Source organism: Dipodomys ordii, unplaced genomic scaffold (assembly GCF_000151885.1).
Source record: "Dipodomys ordii isolate 6190 unplaced genomic scaffold, Dord_2.0 Scaffold111, whole genome shotgun sequence".
Classification (NCBI taxonomy): domain Eukaryota; kingdom Metazoa; phylum Chordata; class Mammalia; order Rodentia; family Heteromyidae; genus Dipodomys; species Dipodomys ordii.
The window spans coordinates 7,528,979-7,552,013 of record NW_012267327.1 but is presented as its reverse complement, the minus strand read 5'-3'; the positions used below and the strand labels follow the sequence as shown (position 1 = coordinate 7,552,013).

General features: G+C 38.2%; 1 protein-coding gene across 3 annotated transcripts in view; it reads left to right on the top strand.

The window, feature by feature from the left end:
• Nucleotides 1-23,035, top strand: part of Zbtb20 (zinc finger and BTB domain containing 20) — a 274,572-nt gene that overhangs the window by 96,407 nt on the left and 155,130 nt on the right. For 2 of the 3 annotated variants that reach the window (XM_013028589.1, XM_013028590.1), the window contains exon 2: nucleotides 13,786-13,825. The gene's annotated coding sequence lies outside the window, so the exon portion shown is untranslated. Of the gene's footprint in view, nucleotides 1-5,826; nucleotides 5,865-13,777; nucleotides 13,826-23,035 lie in introns of those variants that run through there. The other variant, XM_013028588.1, reaches the window with a different exon arrangement.

The window sequence follows — 23,035 nt, the reverse complement described above, 5'->3', positions numbered from 1 at the left end:
ATTCAATTGAACCTGGGTGTCTTTCTATGATATTCATAAGGACAATTCTGTCCCTATGGGCCCTGTCTCCATATGTCATCCTAGCAAAGTAACCAACCATGTTATTCACTGTGAGATACCATGCTCTAGTTATCCTTTACTTGCTTGAGTGGACTGAGATGAATATAATATACAGGCTTTCATAGTTTGCTAAACCCTGTGAGAATTCCTAAACTCTTTCCCTTGGTGCTATTTATCCATAAGTTCAAAAAATAACTTTGGGGAGTTTCAATAAGCAATTCTGAAGAAGTCCTCTCTTTTTGTGCAAATATAAATCCTTATAGAATTCTACTTTTTTTCTCTATTTTTTCCTTTCTCCTACTTCTGCTCCTATTATAGCTCTTTTCAGCAATGCTAAAACCCAGCTGGTCTGGAGATTAATATGACCAGACATACCATGAATTTTTAAAATCTCCAAAGTCCCAGTTTCTCCTGCTTCATCAATCAAATATAGGATATATATGTGTGTGTACATGTGTGTATGCAGTACATTATCATAAGTCTTCCCTAAGTGGGTTTTTTTTAATCTTGCTGTCCTCTAAAATTATTCCTAAATGCTTTTTGTTATAAAGAAGTAGGAGAAAGAACTTGAAGAATGGAAGGGAAGAGAGTATGAAGTGATGAAAGATAGAAAAAGAGCATACACTGGAAAATAAGAGAAACCAAGGCTGAAATGAAATACAAAGTGATTCCTAGACCACTCAGAAAATTTTTAGATTTGGTTTTGATATCTCGTATACCCACTGACTCAGGAGACTTGAATCTATAGCCATTAGCTTCATCTATCCTCTATTCCATGCTGGCATGGACAGTGTTAATGACTAATGTACGTGTGGAAGAACTTAAGTAATAATTTGGTTTTAGTTCATTAACATTCAAAATATAAACAGGTAAACTACATGTTGAATTCATTAAATTCTTTCTCTACTGCTTAAAAATATGAAAACTGCATTTTAAAAAAGAGATTGATTGGTGTCATGTACGCATTTGTTCACTTGTGTTTATGCAAGATAATAAGAGTATTAACATGGAGAAGGAATAATAGTATTTATAATTCCATCACCACTGTTTATATAAGATGAAAACATCTGAAAATAAATGGGGAGAAGAGGGCAGTTCTTGGCACATACATTAAATTCTCCTATTATTGTTGATAAGGGATATGAGAAAATAAACAGATTCAACAAGCTGAAGAAGAGTTAATGTTTCTTACATTGTATTTATTGACATTAACCTAGGATGGCCAGATAGAAGGAGTAGTTCCTTGTAAAAGAGAGAAAGAGAGAGAGAGAGATAGTACTTCATTAAGTCCTCTTTGAAATCCAGATTACGGAATAAGATTATGGTCATATATTGAATACTGAAATCCTTCTATCTGTAGTGAGTGTTGTGTCAGGGAGATCATTGATTTATAATATGCCCATAGCTGGAGATATACTTCTTGGAGGCCAAAGCCTCATAACTTGTTTCAAGAAAGAAAAAAAAAAGGAAAAATGGTTCTCTGGTCAGTAAGATCTATTTCAAAGACTTAAAAATTTCTAGACATGGCTACTTAAGAAAGACAAAGTACACTAGGTATTGGAGGAAATTAGCTGAGTTGACTGTATTGGCTATGAAGAGTCAAGTCATTCATGAGGCTGTCCCAGGCCAATGGAAAAGAGCAAATAAGAAAGATAAAGAGAGGTTATTTGGAGCAGCTTGTTATGATAATTTCAAGTCAGCCAACAAATGCAAATTAAGACATAAAATCTCTTTAAAACATACATGGTAATGAAAGATCATGAGAAAAGGACTAGAAATGTATTACCTGAATAAAAATAATAGGTTCTTAGAAAAAAAAAGTTGAACTAATAAATGGATACATGGTTCCATCTAGAAAAATACTTTCCATAGTCTCTATCTAAATCAACTCTCAAGCTTACTTCAGAAACTCTTTAGGCTCATTTATAAGAGTTGAATTTTAAAAAGGGCATAAAGTCACTATTTTTTATGATTTATTCCTTTCTGTTCCCATTCCTTATCCTGTCCACTCCCACAGGTATCCATGTTTTATTGTCAGGTGGGCCAATTTTGCATGAAAGTGATAGGAGATAAATCCAAAAAGATAGTAATATAGATCATGATTCCTGAGCATCAGAGATCCTAAAAATTCTAGTGGGCAGCACAGTCTTTGAAATCACACCAAAACCAACCAATTGCTGAAGGATGACCAAATGAGTCAGTTAGTCTCTATGCTAAACATGAAATTCTAGACCAGTATACATAAGAATGAGCTGTGCCTCACTGGATCTTTTTGAGCCAGTTTTACTCACATGACCCACAAGACCCTCCTTCTTGGCAACCAAGAAGTTCAGGAAGCAATGGGAAATGTGTTTTAGAATTTCCATTATGTTTTCTTTTACAAATCATAAGATTTGAGACACCTCAAAGAATTGCAAATAATACATGGGTTTTCCTTTGTCCTAATTGTCCACTTGACTGAGAGGTATAGAATTGGTGTGCATGAATCACTTTGCAAAGGAGAGGCTGAATGTCCACAAAAGACTTGCATATTCTCTGATCAAGTGCTACCCAGCAGATGAATTAAGCCTATGTACTTTTGGTAACAGAAGTATGATAGTGTAAGGTGGGGCATTGAGAAGTCATTTTCAGGGCTATTATGCCTAAATCTTTAAAACTCTGAGTGCATGTACTAGCAGAACAGAGTGAAATTGCCTAGAATGTTTCTTGTCACCAACCAAATAGCAAACTTTAAACTCTGATGACTCTTTTAGAAGCTTCTAACAAGACCTAGAACTTGCCTGTCTTCATTTGTCTGGTCAGCATGCAATTTCTGGGGTTTACTACAGAGATTTGTAGCAGAACCTTATGTTTACTGTCCAAATTAATGATATTTCTTTCTTTTGCCAAGGAGAAACATCCTCTCTATGCTCTGTACATTAAGTTAAAGGTGGGTTTGGGGGGATTTTGTTGTTGTTTAGCGTGGGGACACATTCTGTAAAAGCTTTTCAGCTCCATCACGCTGACAAACTGATTCCATTAAATCACCCACTGTCATCATGTTCACTTCATTTTTAGAAAGTTAGAAAACAGTGATCTTGTAGTCTTCCAAATATTCACTTTTGCAAAAAATAAAATAAAATACATTTGAGAAATGTGAGTCTATTCCCTGAAATGAAAAGAAGATGAATTATATCATTCTCAGCTCAGTCTTTTCCCTGCAGCTGTTCAAGACAGACAGTAGCCTGTGGCTTCTTTGGGCAGTTTTTTTAGTAAGATTTTTTTTTAATGTTCTGAATAAAGATCAAAGTTCTCTACCTCAGTATTTATTATAAATTATTTGTTGCTTATAATAAGCACTGCAAGAATTTGAGTGAATGATATAAAATAGATTCACTCATGGATTTTTCAGCTTTTACTGCAACCTTAGATAAGATGCTATTTGTTAGTGTTTTGAGATCACACTACTGGGTTGAATGAGAACAGGTAGATCCCTGCTCTTCCCAATACCATGATTTCCTCACTGAGGGGAAAAATAAATCATATGATCTGCTGCTGGGTCATTTAAAACACTGAGTGGATGTGTGAAATGAGAGAAAAAGTGCTCAGTGTGGGGTTAATTAGCTCTGTGGGGTTGTGGGTAGGTCACTTCCTCAGGACCAAATCATGCAGGAGAACCATGCAAGGGCAGACTCACAAAATTAAAAGAAAGCTATGAACCTTCAGACTCTGGGCATAAATTGATTGGAGAAAAGAAGGGAGCTCTGGGCTTCATTGGTGGGGGACAATGGACTTCTCTTGAAGTGTCTGGGGCAGGCAACTGTCAGACACTGACAATTAATACACCATTTGAAAAAATCTTGGCAAATTTGGTTTGTTTAGAAACTTATTATCTCTGCCAACTGTTTTAAAAATCTTACCTCTGATCAAGATGCATTATACTCATAACTTGATAGGTTGAATTGAAACCCCACTTTACAATTACTTAAAAATTATATAAAGAAATAAATATAAAGAAATAAAAATCTTATCTTTCAGTTTCTTTAATGATACTAGAGCTCAACTAAGAAGCAGTGTCATTTCTTCCTGAAAGTATGGGTGAATTCTTTCTGTTTTCCTAATTGTGTTTCATAGAGTGGTATGGGTTCCCTACCAGCAGCGATCAGCTTGGCCTTGGTTCAGCCTGAAGGATTCCCACTAGGTTGTTTACAGTCTAATCTTCTCAGAAAGTGGGAGGTTAAAGAGCAAACAGAAAACCTTCTTAACTCCTAAATCCATAATAGGTGACTACAAGAATTCAGATATTTATTAGGAAACATCATGGTCCAAGTTTACTAGAGCTGAAATATATTGTAAAATTGCCTTGAGAATGCACTAATATAGAGCCAAGAACCAATGGAAATTTAGCATGAGGAAAACACTAACAATGAATATGTTGCTTCAGTGCAACCATATGTGTTTTCTTGTTTCTACTAATTACTCTGGCATTACTAGGAACAAGACTTCCTTGAGTATATGAACACAAGCCCCAAAATGTTTATAACTTTAGAGAAGATACATATATCTATGTAGAGAGAGAGAGATTATCTCTGAAGATATTTTATTTGAAATTAACTATCAGCAAAATTGACTACATGAGGTAGAAAAAACATAAACAACTGAAATGTTGGAACTCAAGACAACGCCCACTATCACTACCACACATATATACACCCCACCCCCACACCAATACCTCCTCGTTACCTATGAACAAAAGCTAAATTTGGATCTTGTAAAGACAGTTAAGAAAATGCAAATTCCCCTAAGAGGAAGTATTAAAACAATTAAATTAATACATTTTAGAAAACAGAGAAAAAGTCATGGTAGGGTGGACGCAAAACTGAGAATGTCCCCCAAAGAAATAATCCTAATAGTATTTATTCCTTTTTCTTCAACTGTCCGGATAAATGTGGATATGGAAATAAAAAGGCATGGATAGAGGAAGGGAGGGAGTAAGCCTCATGAATTCTAACCACGTACAGTGTCAACTTACCATGCCACAGCTTTTCAAAATTCAAGTTGCTGGTTGGTTTGAACTCTTTGCTGTTCAGTTCCTTCCTGTCATTTGAAACAGTATAAACAACAGCTACATGCACCAACCATTATCCTAGTTAGCTTGTCAAAGCTAGCTTAATGCTGACTTTATTTTCTGTAGTGATACTGCACAAAGTGTTTCTTTTGAAAGGTCTTAGCCCTCTATCCTCCCAACTCCCAATCAGTAATAGCCAACCTCGAGTCATTAGTGACGACTAGAACCATCTCCTCTAACAAGTTGGCTATTTAGAAATTGGCATCGTTCGTCTCTTTGATTTGTGTTCTTATGAAAATAATGGGTTGCAAAATAAAACTACATTTCTCTCAATCTCTCTTTTTTTTTTTAACTAGATCTTTACAAGTTAGGTTGGAACTGAGATTTTGTTGCTATTTTTTTCCTGACAAAAGCTGAATACTGCTGAAATGTTTTAATAGCCAAAGTCCTTCTTTAGAAATAGCTTTCTTCTATAATGTACTGCCAATTTCTTATTCGTGTGAATTTTGACCTTCCTGGTGCCTTTGCTATGGGCTGCCTGTTGATTGGTACATGTTAGTACTTTGCTTATAAGTGTTGGGCAATAGTTCAGTGATCCACTCCAAATCTGGGCCATAGATAGAATGGGCTCATCTTCTATTTAAGAAATGTGGCAAACTGCTTTAAATGAATTTGGTTCAGACAAGGTCATTGGAACTGTTCATCTGCTCCTGTGCTGTATGTAATGGACACTTCTTCTGAGCTCCAAAGCTACAAGGTAAATAGACAAGAAAGCCGGTAACTTGCCACCCGTGTTAGATCTTCGTCTGATCTGGATTTGTATTCTTTACCCTATGGGGCCAATTTTGATCACTTAAAGGAAAACTCCACTGGTCCTCCTGTTGTCTTTGACCATGTTCCTGAGGATAATAATAGTGAGTTCTTATGTTCTGGACTTTATTCCCAGCTTTTTCTTTAATTTGAAAATGAGTTCATGGGTATAGTCAATACCAGATTTATGGAATATTCAGCTAGATTTTTGTTTATGAAATATTCAGCTAAATTTTTAGATGTAAAAGAATAAGTTGTTAGAATGTTTTTCTCCAGCTAATCATTAGGCTGAAACTTAAAGAAGACTCTAATCTATTAGTCTATTTATCCTCAATTTTGTGTCTTACACATTTGGTGAATTAAACCAATACTTAAACACTGTGTGTACTGTTTTTAATTTAATAACTTACTATCTGTATTGTCTGGTCCTCTTTTATCTTTAGAATCTGTTTTCCTAAACTCTTGTAATTCTGTGTAATTTTTAGGGTCAACATTTGTAGGATTTTGTGGAATCATATAGAGCGGAGCAAGATAAGAAGTTATTGAATTCATCCTCCAGACTAGGGGCAGAGTCGCATTTATTTCATGGAAAATAGATGAGAATCTTTCCTGTTTTTAAAGAGCACTGAAGAAAGAAATTTCATAACTGCTCTTAGCAATTTATTTGATTGTCTCTTACTTACATATTTAGAATGTTCGTCTTTAAGTCTTAAGTTTTTTACTGAAATTTTTAATATTATTTTGCTCTAGGACAAAAACACCAATCATTATCCTCTTTGTAAAGAGTATTCTTATAGTCAGAAAACCATGAGGACACGCCTCAGTTCTTTCTTCCCTAGGCTAAATTATCTCAGTTTTTAAATACATTTACTTATGTTTTTATAGTTCTTTCCATACCCAAGTAGCAAAGGGGACTATTTTTAAAAGTTCTTTCATATATGTTGCCTCAGAGAAAGGAACTGCATATATTAATTTCACTGTGCTGGTGTAGAAATAGCCACGACTTTTTTTTTTATTATATCCTGATGGACAGAGCATTTGTGTTCATTTAACCTTGAGGTTTAAACTTGTTCCCAAAAAAGTAACTGACTCATAGCATTGGCTAGACCCAAGAATAAAGAGCATCAGTTTTCCTAATCTTAAAGCTCATCTTGCCCCCACTCCTAAAAGGCACTAAAATTAACTTTTCCTTGACCTCTCTGTGATGCTATTTATTTACTGATTTAACAACTTCTTTCTATCATCTTTCCCTCTTAAAATAGATAAACAGCTTTTATTCAACAAACATTGGAGTGTTGTTCTGTGTTTAACACACTATGTGAAGTTGGGATATTTAAGTGTGGACTGTTAGCAAAGGCTCAGAGACACAGATGTCTTAGCATGCTCAAGGAGAAGCAAATAGGCTGTCATAGTACATACATACAGGAACAGTGGAAGGAAAACAACTTAAAAAACTAGAGATGGGCTGGGGCCAGATTGTGAAAGGTCTTGGATGCTCTTAAGCAAATAGTTGGTTGTGACAAGGACAAAAATAACATTTTCCAGTCTATGATACAGAAAGTTCCTTCTAAGTCATTAAAACGCAGACCTTTCCTATGTTATCCGTATTGTTTAATATCTAACAGACCATTAGGTATGATTACCTGTTTAATCTATATGTTTTTATATCATTTACTGTGATATTGTTTCTCTTTGTACTGTTTTTAACCATTTGAAGGAACCATTTGAGTAAAGATAGCCTTCTGTTCGCACTGATCTGGGTATTTCTTTTTCCCTGCTGTGCCCATATTTACTCCAAAGCCCTCTGTGCCACTAACATGTTCCTTTCTATGTTTATACACTGCCAAGTCTTGGGATGAGTTTGTACTGAAATAGGCACAAGCTTTTTGTGGCAAATGGCATTGATGGTGGTCTGTGTGCAGCATTCTGATCAAGTGTCTGTTATAGATTGGGCTACATAGTAACAGTGCCAGGCCTTTTCAGATCCCCTAAAGAGTAGCAATTTACTGTAGATCAAAGGTCCTGATACCCAGTGCTTTCAGAATCTGCAAAGCTACAACTTCAGAAATTTGAGGTACACAGAAAACGTTATTCAGACTCAGATTATAAAGTGTTCCTAAAAGTCATAATGCTAAAGAGTCAGGTGTACTTTAGGAGCTGTCAGGAAACACCCCCCCCCCCGCCCCATTACTAAACAAATTTATCCTTACCTCCACCACCACCACCATTGGTAATTCTGCTTTCATTCTACACTGCCAAAAAAAAAAAAATCAAGAAGATTTAAGTAGGGCTACAGACTGGTGTGAGTGGAAGGGAAATGGTGGTAAATGTTAAACTATGTCTTGGCTAAGGCTAAGAAATAGTCCAAGGTCTAATTGTTGAACTTTAGTTTTTAAATTCTCTGTATTGATCATTGATCTTTAATGAGTACTTATTTCATCACAACAGTTTTTTTGTTGTTTTTGTGTGTGTGTTGGGGTTTAGATTCTCTACCAGTTGAACCATATTCTTATACCGTTTTGCTTTAGCTATTTTTCAGGTAGGGTTTTGTGGTTTCGGTCTGGCCAGCACTGGAATACAAACCTCCTAGTAATGATTTCCATTTTGCTGGGGATTATAGGTGTGAAACATTATGCTTGATTTATTTCTTTTTTATGCTAATGAAATATTTTAATTAAAAACCTGTGGGTTTGATTTTTTTATTTTACTTTTTTATAGAATTTTTAATTATCTAAACAGTCATAGAAAGGGTTTTCCACACATGTCAGTTTATGAATGCAATTCTTCATCACTCTCCTTCCCGATTTATATCTTCAAATGGTGTCTTACTAACTTTTTGCCTAACTGTGATCCTCCTGACCTCCCTGCTCTAAGCTTGGTCATCCGAATCTTTAAGAGAAGCATCTTGAAGGGTGTTATCAGATTGCCCTTCTGATTCTATCAATACTTCTCTTTTGACAAATCCAAAACAATATAGTCTTGAAAAGTTGACTTCAAGATCTGAATGACCATTTCTACCATCTATTACCTTTTCTGACTGTCCAAAAGAAATGAAAATACTTTAAGAAACTGGTCTATAAAAGACTCCAAAGGACCTAGTAAGGGTTGTAAATGTTCCAAATGTGCATGAGAGTAACCCTTCCCACTGACTTCATCTTGTAAACCTTTTTCAGGGTAGAAAATAGAGAGTTAACAACTCCCAAATGCAGGGTGCATGAAATGTCATTAAATCTAGCATAAAATTTCATGAATATGTCAGATAAAGGAAATCATGTACCCAGTGTGAAAATGGAATATCAATTGACAGGAATCTATGAAGCTGGCACTTATTTGGAGAAAAAAAAATGAATCTCAAAATCTAACAGTTCCTCAGTCTTTGAGAGTCCTGGAAGGAAGAGAAGTATTAACAAAATCAGTAAGGTAAAAATCTTCATCCTACTGTTTGGGATGCCTCCCACATAAGAATTAATTAATACTCGTAGAACATAAAAGGATTATTAAAATATTTTCTATTCTCACAGAAAACAAAGATATAAACTCACCTAACATATAGACAAAGTAGTCAGAAACCAAAAAAGACTGGAAAATTCACAACATGTCAACGAGGTCATTTCTGCTCTGGTTGTAACACTTTTTCCCCTCTTCAGCTAGAAGGATGAGTGCTGAACTTCAGAGCAGCTGAATTCCTCAGCTCTGTCATGAGTACTGTGACACATTCTAATTTTCTGATTCATTTATGATGAATAAGCCCTACCTTTTCTATCCACAACCTTAGTTACCATTTTGTGAGTGATTTATGATGAGTTGTTTTTCATTTTATTATTGCACTATTATCACTCCTTCTTAGTGAAAGTTTGTCTTACTCTTTGTCCCCCAGTATGAGTCCCCTACACAGAAAAGCCTTTGGCTAGAAGCATTGCCTAGGCTTCGAGTTAGTTAAGAGGAATGAGAGACTGACAACCCAGATTCTGTTTTTAACCCAGCCAGATACCTCAGCTGGCAAGTGGCTCAGCTTCCTCACCATAAAATGGGTATAATAATAGCTTTCCCTTACCACTGTGAAATATTTAGAATGCAAATCAAGCCAAACCTGTTTCCTTCCAAAGCGAAGCTTAAACCAGCCTGCATAATCCTGAATGAGCCCAGATTTCAAGGGGAAACATAAAGTGGGAAACACCTAGAGGTAGTATAATTTAGTGGTTAAAAATATGTAGACTTTGGAATGGTACAGACTTACTCAGATGCCAGCAGCTGTAAGTTACCTAATTTCTCAAATCTCTTCTTTTTTTTTCCTTCATTAAATTGGAAGTAACTATTTCTTATTGTAGTGAAGATTAAATGATACACTGATACCAGCACTTCTCAAAGTTCCACTTGGGTGATTCTCAAGTTAGAGTGAACCAATGGTCCGGATGCCAGACTGCCTGGACATTGCCAGAAACCATTTTGCCACAAACAAGACTTCTCCCTTGAGGTCTCAGGTGTCACCTTAAAACTACACACAAAGTTTGCTTTCAACTTCTCTATTGTATTTCTTGTTTGTTTCACTAAACTGGAAGTACCCAGAGGACAAGAAGGATATCTGTTCTGTGTCTTTCATAGCATCCAAGAAATAGCTATTGGATAAAAGAATGCTTTCACAAACAAAACTGTTAAGTTCCTTGCCCACAAGAAAAACCAGCCCTCCAGGAAGACAGCCATGGCTTTCTATTTTGTGGCTTTGTATTCTCTCTCCACATCCCTGTGTAGACCTACAGTCAAATCACAGAAGCATTTACTTACCAACATGCCTAAAACCACAGAAGGCTTTTGGTAAATAGTAACTCTTATCATTAGCGTTTCTCCATTCTGTGCCCTGTTGTGATAACAACTATGTGGACATTTTAAAGAGAAATTCTAAAGGGTGGGAAAGCAAGAAGTCTTCTTTTAAAGGAACGAGTGTCTGTAGCCACCCACTCTTAGCCACTTAAGAGTTCTCTTTCATATTTTCTTTACTCCTGATTTCAGCTTGTCACATTTTATTTAAACATCCTAGAGGCAATTTAAAGATCATTTTCTCCCCTCACCCTGCAGATCAAGGGTAAGCAACACGGGATTCATAGGTGATCTTCATAAGGGTAGAAGTTCCTTGAAACTTGATGTTTTTGAGTGGTCTTGGGAGAGGGATTTTTCCTAGGAATCTTGTAACATTGGCAGATGTGGGAAACCACTGCCCTGGAGCATTATGTAAATTGAAATGAGACTGACTAATCTTTAAACTTACAATTAATAATTTCAGTTCCATGGAGATCACTACTTTTTAATAATTCTTCCATGAAACTGGGATTAGACTTCACACCATGTCTCTCTCCTCTTGGTGAGTCATGCACTCATCACTATGTATTAATGCCCTGGGTCGTTTGGCTTTATGGTTTTGTATCTTTTGCTACACATTTGTGTGTTAAACTTTGAATAGTCAATGCACATGTTTCAAATCTATGCCAGGCATGGTGGCACATGCCTGCAATCCCAGCATTTGGGAGTCTAAGGCAGGAGAATTGCAAGTTTGAGGCCAGCATAGGCTACAGAGCAAGCCATTGTCTCAAAACAAACAAATGAATGAATGAAGAAAGAAAAGCTTTAAATCTTGTGTGAGTCTATTATAGAAAACTCTTTTCATCTCATATAAAAACAACTTACCTAGGAGGTAAATATCATTGAGGTGGAAAGTGCATATATCATTAACAGCAATTTCAATTAAACCAAAGTACATCTATGTAGTTTAATATGTATTTCAAAATTACTTAGCAGATTATAATTTAATCAAGAAGTAGAGGCTTTTTGACTTTTATGAGCACTTAGGAATTGTATAAAAGCCATGACAGTAAATGTTTAGCCTTTGTATTAATTTTGGTGTTGATATTACTGTTTTGTATTAATTTGTAAAGACAATTATACAATAATTTAAAATTATTTAATAAAATTTGTAATTTTACTTGGCTTTAACTTGTCTTAGACTATGACATACACTGACTTCTCCATTTTGAATTCTTGTAATTGGCATTTTGTGTCATTGGACATCAGGAAAGACTTTAATTTCAGACCTTCAGTGTAGGTGCAACTTACATTGAACTGTTTTGATCACATCAAAAAAAAGTCTAATTTTGGTTGATTTTATGAGTAAGTTGTTCCTTGAAATTTAAAAAAGTATCCAATTAGATATAAAAACATAAATGCCAGGTATAATTTTAAAAGATCATAATGTATTAATGAGGGAGGAGGAGAGAACACAAAGAAGGAAGAAAAGTCAATGCAGTCATCTAGTGTCTCAGCTTGTAGGAAAGATAAAGATGTAGAAAAAATCCTTTGAAGTCTTTAAAGACTTCTCTGTTTTTGTTTTGTATTTCAACTTTGTATGTACTTTCAATAATTCATATATAATCTAATTATCTTGCTTGAAATTTCATTAAACCCATCAATTTTGAAAAACAATTTAAAAGCATGTTAGACCCCCAACCTCTCTAGTGTTGGAGTGAGTGCATTATAATCCAGGCTGTGGATTTTCTTCTTAACTCTTCTTGTCCCAGGAGGAGACTACCACCCTTTAACAACTGAGTGTACATGAGCAGATTTCACCTGCTCCACATAAAGGAAATCATTTCCCTGGAGAAATCTCTTCCTCAGTACGTATGTTTAGAGAGCTCTCAGGAAAAGTAGGATTTCTTGAATTAGTAGTTTTTTGCTTCAGCAATTGTTAGTGCAAAATTACTTGATCAGGTCCCTTAGTAAGGTGGTTTTGCGTATTTCTTAGGGGTCTTCTGCAAAGTGCTTAACAGTCTTCCTGCCAGAGAGATGAGATTCACTAAGTGTTCAATAATGTAGTAAGTCTTGGATACATTCTAAGTAGAGCCAAGGTAGACCCTTCTTTGCTTTGTCTATTAACTTCTTGTGGATTTTTACTTTCATATGATCTTAAATTGTCTTTAAATTTATCTTTAATTTTATCTTTCTGTAAGAGAATGTAACATAATAATGGTGGATATACCATTTCTATCCCATGGGATTTAGCATGTAATCTGAAGATTATATGGGAAGATTCTTTAATTTTAAATACAAAATCAGATATTGTGAAGATCAACTCTTTCAAGACCAGAACTTTTCATTATTAGAGATGTGTTTGGAGAGACAGAGGCTTCAGTTTTTAAAACTCTTTGTCATGATTTCCCACCATCAACAAGGGAGCCTTCCGGGGCTGGTGAGAAGAGGGTGGGGGAGGCAGTACCCAAAAGGGAAGTCAAGGCACTGAGTTTTCAGTGTTGCTGAAGGTCCCCAGTGCACAGACATGTTGAAGTTGTCCAGAGGGTCTTCTAGGCATTAAAGAGACAAGATATATCATCTTTCTCAAAAGTTGCTGAAATTAATGATGTACTACATAGTAAAGCCTGTACCTATTCTAGTCACAGCTGTCCATGAAAACTTTCTTCCTGTGTCCATGCAGTTCAGTAAGGTAGTCACTGTGACTGAAAAGCACTTGAAATGCGGCTAATGTGACATTTTGAGGGTTCTCTTAAATTTTGAAGAATTTAAATTTAGACAACTATAGCTGATAGCCACTGTATTGAGCAGTGACACAGTTTTTTGAGTATGACATGGATCAAAATCTTAGCTTTCTTTGCTCTGGGAAGTACTATTATTGATCATTATAGCAGGGAGTCACATTTTTGGAAAATTTCTCTGAGGCTGACTCTCCTTTACTCTGGAACTACTGGTGACCAAATCAACTCCGTTGGTAACATCCACTCCCGTAGGTACGCAGATATGCTTTTCTTCTCCTCATTGTGTTATTGTATGTTTAATTATGGTTTCTTTTTCTCCCTTTAGTTTTTCAGTACCTTGACCATCAGTCTGTCACCTGCTCCTACCCTTTAGGTAAGTACAACTGGTTTTTTTTTAACCTTTAAGGGAAAGTATCAATAAGAGTTGTGAAATTTTGGTTGCTAGTGTCATCTTTTCTAGTTTATTTTGTTTTTGTATCTTCGGTATGTGTTGGCTTTTATGTGTATGTTCGGAGTTGGTACTGGTGGTGGTATCAGAGTTGCTTCCTGCTGGTCTTCAAGGTTTGTCTTCTCACATGGCCATGGAGCAGGAGGAGAGGCATTGCCAGTGTCCTTTTTTGTTTTCCTCTGGAAAGAAAACCGGTTGAAAATAATGTTAAAGCCAGACACCAGCGGCTTATGCCTATAATCATAGCTACTCAGGAAGCTGAGATCTGGGAATCATAGTTACAAGCAAGCCTAGATAGAAAAAACAAGAGACTCCTATCTCAAATTAACCAGCAAGAAGCCATAAGTAGAGGTATGGCTCAAGCATAGAGCACCAGCCATGAGGGGAAAAAAAATATTAAAAAAAAAGATGAGAAAGACTTCCTGAGTTCAAGCCTTGGTACCAGCCTCAATAATAATATTATGTCATATATTATTATTATTATGTTTAAATGGCAAGTTTCCAATCATGAGAGAGTGCTAAGGCCAGTGGTCCAAGCCACTACACTTTTATAAAGACTGCCCTTTACTTTGCTGCAGTTGCTATTTGCCAAAATCGCTGTTGTCTTAAACTAGAGCTTACATTCTGCAGCCAGATATCAGCCAGTAAAACTCCACTGTCAATCAATGGGCAATTATTTATTCTTCAGTTACTCAACCATCCCCAGGTCCATCCGTTTTTAATTTTAACTTCTAGATCACAGCTTTCATTTATTGACAAAATTTATAATATCCCTTTACTAAGAAGAACAAGACTGAAAAGTAAATAGGCAAAATTTTTTTTGCAAAATTACAAAGTCTAGTAGGTGAAAAAAAAGAAATTGAGGATTTCACTTCTAGGAGATTTATAGAAGATACCATTCTCTTTTGGAAAATATATAAGATAATTAGGGAAAGAAATAAAGGAGTAAAGGACAGAAGGAGGGAGGAAGGGAGGGAAGAAGAGAGGGAGGGAAGGAAGGAAGGAAGGAAGGAAGGAAGGAAGGAAGGAAGGAAGACTTGATATTAAATGCAGAGAACTAATGTTTAAAGACCAAATGAGGCTGCACTAAGTGGGTTTGGATAAATAATACTTTGAGCTGCAGGAAAACAGTTCTGGGGCAATGAAACCAAATAATCAAAGTCACAACTAGAGATGCCACCCAAGAAATCCTACAGGGAGTGACAGTTACCTAATATGAGAAATAATCACCAGCATCCTTCTGGCAGCATCTCACGGTCCCTGTTCACAGCATCGTATCTTACTTCCCTGACTCTCTACTCCAATGTGTTTCTTGTGTTGTAATCATTCTCACAGAAAGGAAGCTTCCCATGGCTTTTCTGCTTGTGTGACTTACGCGAACCCCCCTAGAAGCTAGTGGCAAATACGTTTCCTCCAAAAGATGCTAAGACTAAAGTGGAATGTGATATGTAAGGTAACAGAGAAAGGCAGGTGATTAGACTTTCCAAAGATGGGTGCTGTCTATAATGTATTCGTGTAACAGGTGGGGTCCTACCTGCACCCAGTGACTCCTGTTATTCTCTGCTCTGTATATGGATAGAGGAGCTAGCCAATGCTTCGAGGATGTCAGTGTACATTCTTTATGGTTACTACGTTATGTCTTCACATCCTTCCCCTCAGTTACCTAGCACTGCATATTTCTGGTCCTCTGACTGGCAAATCATTTTTGTTACAGTTCTTTTGTGTAAAAACAGCTCATATAATAGCTCTGTGTTAGACACAGCACTAATCCACACATCACCAGGATGAGTCAGCACTGCACTTCTGCCCGCCTGGCTTAGCTATTATGACGTCAGCGCATTAGGGCCAGCCAGACACAAGCAATATATGAAATCTGTGTGTCACCCATTAGAAATCGAATGGGAAACCTTTGAGATTGAAAAGAAAAAAAGAAAAACATAATCAAAAGGCATCTGTAGCTTATAGGACAATGTGAAACTGATTCTGTGCTGCATCAGCCATCAGTCAAGCAGCTCCTAGATAGATCCTATTTTTTAAGTTGTAGTGAATTATAGTCCATTCATGTACGCATAACCTTGTCCCACCCATGGGCCCGGCTTCATGGTTGCTTGAATTGTTTCATATCCTAAGGCTGCCTTTATGTCAGCAGGATGACAGAGGCTGTGACAGTCCTGCTGTCCTCAAGTGCCCCATGGACGTAGCTGATGGCTCCAGGGGTGGTGGCCCAGAGGCCCATCAAAAGGAAAGGAAATGTTCCTTGGGAACAGATCAGAACATTATCTCTCCAGTGCGTCTCACTCCAAGGGCCTCCTCAAGGGCTTCTCTGGACAGGTGCAGACTTCAGCCTGTTTGACCTTGTCTCCTTTGCACTGAATTTAGTCTAGTGTCCCAATCTGGATTTGACCCAAATTTGAAGAGGAACTGAATAAGCTGCCAAACTTTCCCCCAAGAGTTTTCCATTCCATTACTCTTTAGCAGAAATGAAAAACTGCTCTCTATTACCTGCCATGCTGCCGTGAAGCAGGTGGCACAGACCTGGCCTACTTGGGAAACCCAGTTCTTAAAAGTTAGGCCTCTGTTCAGTTCAGCCTCAGATGCATTCTCAGCACAGTACCTTTTCGTATTAAAAATGTTTAAGCAGCCAGGTGCCAGTGACTCAGCCCTATAAGCCTAGCTACTCAGGAGGCTGAGAGATCTGAGGACTGCCGTTCGGAGTCAGCCCAGGCACACCAGCCTTATCTCCACTTAACTCTTTTATCTCCAAAAAGCCAGAAGTGGATCCGTAGATCAAGTGATAGAGTGCTAGCCTGGAGCTCAAAAATTCAGGGATAGTGCTCCTGCCCTAGTTCAAGCCCCAGGATGGACACACAAGTAAGAAAAATTACAGCATTGCCGGGCGCTGGTGGCTCACGCCTGTAATCCTAGCTACTCAGGAGGCTGAGATCTGAGGATCTCGGTTCAAAGCCAGCCCGGGCAGGAAAGACCGTGAGATTCCTATCTCCAATAAAAACCACCAGAAAACTGGAAGTGGCGCTGTAGCTCAAGTGGTAGAGCGCTCGCCTTGAGCTGAAGAGCTGAGGGACAGCACCCAGGCCCAGAGTTCAAGCCCCACGACCGACAAAAAAAAAAGAAAAGGGTGACTTAATGACAGCCTCTGTTAAAAAGGCATTTATCCATCTATCCCTCTTGCTGTTACCCCAACCAATCACTATCCCATGTGGTACCCATCAGAAAGTGCCTTACTGCTGGGATCTTCTGCTTTCATTAACTTGCTGATAGTTTCCTGCCATGTTTATAAATAATGGATGGTACTGCTTCGCTTAGTTTTGATGGCTCTTTATTTAATTTTCAGTCAACAAACATTTATGGAAAGCTTGTTACTATGCTTGATTCTGAGAACTAAAATAAGAAATGCTTCCTTTTGTTAAGAATTTCATGTCTAAAGCTGAAGGTGTAGGTTGGTGGTAGGGCACTTGTCTAGCAGGCACAAAGACCCTGGGTTCCATTCCCAGCACTGCCAAAAGATAGCCGGGCGCTGGTGGCTCACGCCTGTAATCCTAGCTACTCAGGAGGCTGAGATCTGAGGATCGCGGTTCAAAGCCAGCCCGGGCAGCAAAGACCGTGAGACTCCTATCTCCAATAAACCACCAGAAAACCGGAAGTGGCCCTGTAGCTCAAGTGGTAGAGTGCTCGCCTTGAGCTGAAGAGCTGAGGGACAGCGCCCAGGCCCAGAGTTCAAGCCCCACGACCGACAAAAAAAAAAAAAAGATAAAATACAATATTACAGTTTAATAGGGGAGACAAATAAATGAATAAAGCCTATTACCTATGTCAGCAGAGAATTAAAGAGTGCTCACCTGCATGTAGATAGGCATCCAAAATGGTTCTTAAGATCAAAGAGCAAAAACACTTTTACCAGTGAGTATAGGAGAGGGACAAGAAAAAAAGGGTCATAATCAGGAAAATACCAAGAGCATTTATACATTAGGAAGCATCAAGTAGCAGCCAGATCCAAAGCCCTGAGTTGTCTCATGTGGCTGGAACATGGTGGTTAAAGGAGAAAACTGAGAGACAGAGCTGGAAGCAAGCAGGAGGCAGATCTAGAGGCAGATAGAGGACCAAACAAGGGAGATTGGACTCATTCCTGCAGACTCAAGGAGACTGGAGAGACTTTGAAGCAAATGTATGTCCTAGGAAGAGCACTCTGGTAGTAGTACAGATGGCTGGCTGAGAATAGGGAAACCAGGTCAAAGGTGAAACTCAAGGGCCTGTTCAGTATTCTGGGGGTGGAATGATAGGGAGAATTGGCATCGGCATTAACATTTGCACAATACTAGCATATCTTGGCATACTGCATAATCCTTGCCTTCTAGGAGAAAGGCTGATGTGTTGTATGAGGCCAAATTTCAGACCAAAATACATCCTTCCAGGAGCCTTACTGGAGACTCCAATTTGAATCAGAACTTATTCTAGAAGCTTCCTACTGAGCTGTTGGGACAGGTGAGGTGGGGGGGCGGGGGTAGTAGTGATTCTTCTGCCCATGGGCATCAGGCAGGGGAAAGGGATCTGGGAAGACATGGCCAGTGTCCTTTTCTTTCACCTGAAAATGAAACCGTTTAATAATGTCTCCCCAAAGTCAATCCGTGCCCTCATTTGCTATCATTTTCCCATTGCTGCCTTTTTCTGAGCAGAATTTCCAAACCATTGAACTGAATGGCAACTTATGCACAGCCGGGTGTTGAGACAATTCAGTATATTCATTCCTTCTCTCTGAATTAGAGTTCACCATAAGCGTGCTTTTCTCTTGTTCACTTGGGGCTGCCAGGACAATTTAAAGGAAATTTTCAACAGCTTATGTCTCACGTACCATGTTCTCTTTTGCAAATGGGAGAGATGCGTGGGTGTGTTTAAGTCTTCGTATAGTGCTTTCTAGAGAAAGGTTTGAGAAGAGGAACAAGATGAGGAGCAGGGACCTTTGAAAGCCCAGGTCCCCCAGTGACCTGAGTGCAGCACGTAGGCTGGTGATCAGATGGTCAATTATGTGTTTGTCAAAACACAGTGGGCTACATTCCAGACTGCCAGCTTTGGAGGCCCAGCTTCTGCCAACCAAATGTCATCTGGGAACATGCAACACTGGGCACTGTGAAGGAGTTTGAAATAGACCATGCCACAGCCAACCTACTGCCAGTCTTATAGCACCAATATGGCATGCACAGCCGGGCCCCATGTTTCAGAGCTCAGGAATTCACTGTACTCAATTCAAGAGGTCAGATGGGTTCATGTTTTCAAAGCCTGTGCTCTCTGCTTTGAACACTGTGACTTGCTCCTCAGCAATTTCCAAGGGATTTTTCCAGTCACATCTCTGTGGAAACCACTCTTTTTTGTGATGGTTATAAGAGCCTTGTAAATGTCCCAGAGGAGAGGGGAAAAAAAATAAACTTGCACTAACAAAGACTGTGATTCTTACAAGGGATTCCAACTCTTAGGAAATTACATTAAAGGTGCATAGCTTTTAAAATATCAGGAACCACCTTGGCAACTTATAAAAAGCAGAAGGGCTTTGCCTATTTTATAAAAGTGATTTGCATATACCTGCATAAATAATGTCCCCACCTGTACTTTTATGCATTTAGGTTGAATAAATTAAATTCAGTGATCTTTAAAATATTCACTGTCTTTCAATGCTCATACACCATTTTCAGGACACTTTCGCCTCATTTTTTTTTCCCCTGCTGTGGTAGTAGTGGCTATTTTTTTAAATCTTTTGACTAATTCAGAGAATTAACATACGTGAATCTACTATCCAGGAACATTATCTCCCTTTGCTTGCCCTGCTTTTAGCCTTTTTACCTACCAGAGCATGAGTTCCATATATTTTTCATAAGAGAAAATGGAGGAGTAGATTAGGAAGGTGGAAACACAACACTGCATACACACATACACACACACACACACACACACACACACACACAAATTCAGCTATATACAAATTCACAACTCAAGAATACATTCATTCTAACCTTTTCTTTCTTTGGCCCCCTCTTTACAGCCCCTTTGAAAACCATCCAGCCACTAACTCATATCCATTACAACTTGGACCTTTAAATCAGAACCTGAACATTAAGTCAGCTGCACTCACACTTATCCAGTAGATTTTATCAAGCACTTACTAACTATAAGGAATCATGTTTAGTGGGGAGTTAAAATATAAAATAGGACACTCTCCTTGCTTGTTCTAAAGGAACTTAAAATTGAGTTAGCAAAAGCATTTATACCATTGAGTGGTTTTTGTATGCATGAAAGAAAATAAATGACTAAGTTCCAAAAAGAATGACATAATCCAGGAAGTACTAGAGCATTTCATTCTTGAAAGGGAATCTTTAAGGCTGGAAATTTTCACATAAAATGTAATTCATATGGATCTTAAAAGATGGCTAGAAAGAAGGAAAAGAAGGAGGAGGAGGAGGAGGAGACAAAGGAGGAGGAGGAAGAGGAAGAAGAATAATAATAGTAATAGTAGTAAGATAATTATATTTTACACAAAAACATAGACCTAAGTGTTGATATCTTCCTTTAGCACTAACATTCCCCATCCAAGTTCTAAAACTATTATTTAAAAAGACAAAAGAATTGGTAACTAGGAGCCAAGTGTAGTAGAGCACATATATAATTCCAGTTACTCAGGAGAATATCTAATTGGAGGCTAGCCCCAGGGAACGTCAATCAGATTATGTCTCAAAAACATACAAACAAACGGTCTGGGGACATGATTCAAGTGGAAGAGTGCTTGCCTAGCAAATTGGAGGTTCTAGGTACAATCCCCAATACTAATAACAACAACAAAATGATAGCAAAAGAATAAAAAAATTTTAGACATATTGCATTATCAAAACACAGTGTATTCATAAACTGCCTTGTTGAATGGAAACTCCTTTGTGCAACTACTTAAAGATAATAAAAATTTTTTTTCAAAAGAATGTGGCTTAGTTCTAGAGGCAAACTTTGCTCCTTGACCCCCTTTACTCTAAACTTTAGACAAGCCTTCCAAAGGAAAAATGTGGCTCTACATAGAACGAACACTTTTCCAGATCACTGACTCTCACTAGTTCAAGTAAAAACAGGAAGGATAAAGGGATGAAACTCCTGTGCTTACAAGATTTGATTGATCCAGTTATACCTAAATGAGAAATATGAGCCAAGGGCTGTCGTAGCAACAAGGCTGATTCATCCCCATAGGAAAGTAGAAGGAATGAGGCAAGAGGTGAGGAGTGTTTAGAAAACTTCCTTCTAGAAACTAGGCATGAGGAAGTTCCCTTGGTCAACGTGGATATTCACAGACGAGAAAACAAGAGAAAGGAATCCGGAGTAGGGATCAAAATGGGAACGAGAGCCAAGAGGTCTAATAAAATTCTCACCTGTCTAAGCAGACACAGTCACAGCAGCTCTCCAAGTTCTAGGTTAATCAACATTCGGTAGCAGATGAAGCTGTTGGCATGAAAGTTCTTAGCATCGGGGTTTGATAGACATCTAATTACCTAGTAGAGAAAACTGAAATCCTTAAAAGTCTATTCAGAAGGAACAGCTTAAAATGGTCACACAAAAATCAGCTTTGCATGGTGGTCTATGATTGTAATCCCAGTACTTAGGAGGCTTTATCATACATAGGAAGACCATGTCTCAAATAAACCAGGAGAAGGAAGGGAGAGAAGAAGGGAGGGAGGGAGGGAGGGAAAATGAACCAGTACCAAAGACAAGAGCAGCTTCAGGGATAGCAGGCAGCAGCATTAAGTACTTCTAAAAGGTCAGATAGGTCAAGGGCTGGAAACAATATTTTGGATTTCCTGTTGGCCTTGATAAAAGCTGTTTTGTTTAAGTGATAGAAAAGTAATTTGTTTGTAATGGGATGAGGAGAGAGTAAGAGGTGAAGAAACAGAACAAATGTCAACAACTCTTAGAAGTTTTGCTGAGAAGAAAGGAAACTATGCTAGTATAATAATACCTTGAGGGGCAAAGCAAGGTCAAAAGAAGCTTTAGACAATGGAAACACTTCTAGGTTTTGTATGTCTTTGGGAAGAACACAGTAGAGAGGATTCAATATGCAGGAGTGAGAGGAAGATGAGATGATTCCTGGGAAGGCTAGAGAGATGGTTCCCTGCGTGTGAATGGAGGAGCAAAGGAGGGATGCCTTCTCTGTTATGAGGAAGAGGGAGCCAAGGATGGGGCAGGTGCCAGCTCTTGTATGGATTTGCTGCTGACAGGTCACAAGGTATCTGTCTCACATACTGGCTACTCAGGTATGGGGAGCTTGTACCAACAGGAGCAGGGGATCTAGTGAAAGTAGAGGTACTTGTTCTGGGGACAAATAGAATTACAACTTGACCAAAGAAGTTTACTCGTGGCCATGTAGAAGGCCCAGCTTCTTGTCACCTCCAACCTCCCGTTCCTTGGAAGTACCAAATAATTGTTATACTCCCCCTCCCAATCTACTCTCCATCTACTACCAGTCCTCTCATATACCCCTACATATATGATTGACAGTTGGATCATCTACTGGCAATCTCATAGAATGTGAATTGTCTCTAAATTTTAAGATCTGGCATCTAACTTTTTGGAAAACTAAAAAAGAGAAAAGAAAGCCAGACCCATTGTCTCATATCTGTAATCCTAGCTACTGAGGAGGCTGAGATCAGGAGGGTTGAGATTCAAGGACAGCCTTGGCAAAAAGTTCATGAGACTCCATTTCAACCAATGGAAAGCTGAGCAGAGTGTTGCATGTCTATCCTCTCAGATATTAGGGGAAAGCATAAATAACCATCCCATGCAAAATGTGAAGCAATAAGTTTGGGAGAATGGCTCATGTGATAGAGATCCTGGCTAGCAAGTGTAAAGTCCTTAGTTCAAACCCTATTACTATGGAGGATGGAGGGTGAGAAACAGACAGAGAGAACAGATTAGAATGAGAGAGGAAAGAAAGGAAAAAGAAGGTAGAGGTAGAAAGGTGAGAATAAATGCTACTTGATTACAGAAAACCTGAGGTAGCCTCTCATCCTCTTTATTCAAGGGAATTCTCACTTGAAATCAGTAAATGAGCCTCTGTTCCTAATGTTGACCATTACCCTCCACAAACAGCTCCCA